Source organism: Pteropus alecto, unplaced genomic scaffold, assembly GCF_000325575.1.
Source record: "Pteropus alecto unplaced genomic scaffold, ASM32557v1 scaffold56, whole genome shotgun sequence".
Classification (NCBI taxonomy): Eukaryota; Metazoa; Chordata; class Mammalia; order Chiroptera; family Pteropodidae; genus Pteropus; species Pteropus alecto.
This window is the reverse complement of record NW_006438871.1, coordinates 687760-691117: the sequence shown is the minus strand read 5'-3', so window position 1 is coordinate 691117 and position 3358 is coordinate 687760. Positions and strand designations below refer to the sequence as shown.

Sequence of the window (3358 nt, the reverse complement as noted above, 5' to 3'; positions counted from 1 at the left end):
CGGGTGCTTGCGCCCAGGGCAGGTGTTGGTCTGGGTGGGTGCCCGTCTGGATGCCAGCCCCGGCGACCGGGAGGGGTGCTGCGGCGCCTGCGTGGCTCCGCCGCCGGCGCGCAGCTTGGTCCTCGCTCGGGGTGGGGCGCGGCCCCGGAGTGCACCTGCTGGGACCAGGACATCGCCAGCCCGTGGCCCCCCTGGCCTGTGGCTGTCGCCTCCTCCCCTCTTCTTCCCCCAACCCCGGCTGCTTGTCTCACTGTCGCCCGCGGACCGCCGCTGCGTTGCGAAACGCCGGCTTCGCAAAGAAAAGAAAGAGGAAATCGCTCCCTGCGACAGGCTGCCAGGGGACACTGCGCGGAGGGGCCCATGGGCTTTTGTGAGTGGGTGTGGGGTCGATCCGGCTCCCCGCCACCTGGAGGTGACTGACGTCATGGGCCCCCCTCTGGAACCGCTCCCTTGTACCCTGCAGACAGCGGGGAGGGAGCCGGCGCCTCCACGGGACCGGCGGAGGGCACCCCTCCCCCAGCGCAGCTCCTCGCTGCTCCGAGCAGCACCAGGCCAGCCTGCACCGCGCCCTCCCAGCAGGCTTCTCCCGGACTCCGCTCCTGAGGGCCCTGGGAGGTTTCCAGGGGGCCAGCGTCCTGGGGTGCTCCCCCTCCCTTTCTGGGGCTACTTGTCCTGGGATTGGCAGGCAAAGGGATGGGGCAGGACTCTGCTTCTGGGCTGGCAGGGTGGGGCGGGCACAGCCTCTAGAGGCTCACCTGCTCATATCCCCAGCATGGAGGGTGGCCCCGCTGAGGGGCTGTCACCCAGGTACGCCAGGGACTCTCACTGGGGGCTCCCAGCTTGAACCTCCCAGAACAAAGCCAACATACACGGAGTGGTCAAAGTCCCCAAAAGGAAAGTAGGAAGACCTTGCATTTATCCTGGGACAGTCCCCAGACGGGTCCCATCTCGCCCATCCACTGGGCTCGGAGGGGTCTCTGGCAGTCCCAGGTGCTACGAAGCTGTTGGTCAGCTGCAGTGTGGCCACATGGGGCCACACCGGGAGCTCAGGTGTCCCACAGGGGAGGAGGCAGTGATGGGCTTTTCCAGAAGCCGAGTGGGCTGAGGTGGCCTCTGGCTGGGCCTCCTGAGTGGGGTGGGGTGGGAGTGGCATCTCCGTCGCCCCGGGACACTGCTCCTGGCGGCAGGGCCGGCTCACCACAGACTGCCCGCGGCACCCTCTCCCAGACCTGTTTCCACTCGTTCAGGAAAGCTGGAGAGGCGGCGAGGAAGGGCAGCCCGCAGGCTCCTCTCAGGCTTGGCTTGGGGTGGGGGCGGGGGAGGGGGCTGGCCCTGTCCCTCTCCTTCCTGGCCACTGCGCAGGAGAGCCTCTCTCCAGCCATCTTGGTCCCTCCAGCCTGGCAGGAGGGAGGGGTCTTCCTTGGTGTGGTGGGCCCTGCAACTGCTGCCATGCCCAGCCCAACCCCCCGCTCCAGGGGCCGTCGCCCGTGGCAAGCTCTGGCAGAGCCCAGCTCTCCCTGGCGTTGGGCCGAGCCTCTGGTTTTCAGTTGTCCTGTGACACCCGCATCTTGCTATCCTGCTCCACAGGCAGCCTGTGGAGCAGGCAGCGTAGGCCCGTCACCTGCATTTTACAGCCAGGACACTGAGGCTGCTGTGGGGGACGTGGCGTCGCAGACGCAGACCAGGGCCCCTCGGGCCCGCTGCAGCCCTGCCTGCTCCACTGCGCCTCTCCCCGGCCTTCGCCCCCATGCCCGGAGTGTCGGCCAGAGGCCCGCGGCCCTGCCTGCCCGCATGGGCCCAGTGGAGCGTCCACCCACGGGCTCTGCTTCTCAGCGGACACCCTGCTGGTCTGTCCTTGTTCCGTGCCACTGGGGCCTCCAGTCCCTGCTGTGGCCCACACGGGCGGCCAGGGGCCACACTGGCATTGGCGGGGGCAGGGGAGGGCTGTGCGATGCCGTCGTCAGAACACCGACTGCCGCCAGCAGGAGCCGGCCATCGCTAGGTGTCCCGCCAGCAGGACTTGGGCAGTCCTGGCCAGCTGGCCTGCGAGGGCTGCAGGAGGGGGCAGTCCGAGGACCCCTGCAGCCCCAGGACCTGCTCTGGACCCCCATCGTTGGCCGCAGTGGCGGGCTCCCCTATGCTTTATGTCATGGCCTCTCAGAGAGGTGTTTCTCATCACGGGCCGGGGTGGGGTGGGTGGGGAGGGAGGAAGCAGCGCCTCCAGACTTCCTCCGAGTCGCCTACCTAGGTGGGACAAGTGACGGAGTCTCCCCTTGAGCCTCAGTGTCGATGTCCCAGAAGGACGTGGAGACCTCAGCTCTTTAGCTGGCTTGGGCCGTGGGTGGTAATCATGGTGCTCGGCGCACTTCGTCTGGGCCCCTGAACGACCTGGGCAGGTGGCCGAGGGCACCTGGCCTGCCCTCCTGTTGGGGAGGCTGGGGCTCAGCGAGATGCCCGGGCCTGGCCAGGTGGGCGTTTGGGCCTCTGCGTGGAGATCCTGCTGCTCTGGCCTGTGTGCTGGAGCCGGGCCCCAGGGATGCCTGGCTGAGAGTGGCCCCAGGGCCTGTCCTCACTGCACTGGGCTGGAGCGGGAACCCCTCATTCAACCCCGGCAGGCTTGAAGGCAGAGGTGACTTTTCAGACGTTGCTGTACGCCAGGGTAGGAGCTCCTTGGTGGGGAGGAATTTCAGGGATTTGGTCAAGTTTTGGGGGGATCACCTGAGAGGGTGGGTGGCAGGGGGCTGCCGAGGAGCGGGCTGGACACACATGTCCCAGCAACCCCTCACCCAGGCGTGTGCTTGGGTTTAAACATTTTTCTTTATTTTAGTAAAACATACCGCAGGGCCTTGAATAGCGCTGTTTCCGTCTCACGCTGATGATAAAATCCGATGCCTGTCGGCGTGGAGTGTGCGCCCGTGACCTGTCTGCGTGGGTTTTCGCCGGACACGCTTCCCTCCCGCGTCCCGCAGCTGTGCACGCGTGTGTGTGGGTGCGCGCGGGGAGCCCGAGGCGCGAGGCCCCCGCCTGCTGCCTTGAGCTCCCGGGCGGGGGGCGCCACCTTCGCGCCAGAACTGGAAGCCGCGGGCTGCAAAACCCCTGCCTCTCTCCTGTTTCCACGCGTCTTTCTCACGTGTGTCCGGAGCTCACGTTCATTTCGGCGTTGACTGTAGGTGTTTGGGTCCCCGAGCAGAGGTGGGGCCGGGAGGGTGCTGCGGGAGCGGGGCTCCGGGGGCACGGGTTTCCGTGCGGGCGCAGTGGGTCACAGAGTCCCCCCGCGCAGCGGTTCGCGCGTGCAGCTCCGGGCCCTAAGCGCACGCGCCCTGGTGTGCGGCCGCCACCGCCGTCCTCCCCACCTGCC

At 67.7% G+C, this 3358-nt stretch overlaps 1 protein-coding gene across 1 annotated transcript in view; it reads left to right on the top strand.

The window, feature by feature from the left end:
- ADAP1 (ArfGAP with dual PH domains 1) overlaps positions 1-3358 on the top strand; it is a 45001-nt gene that overhangs the window by 345 nt on the left and 41298 nt on the right. The gene's annotated exons all lie outside the window — the stretch shown is intronic.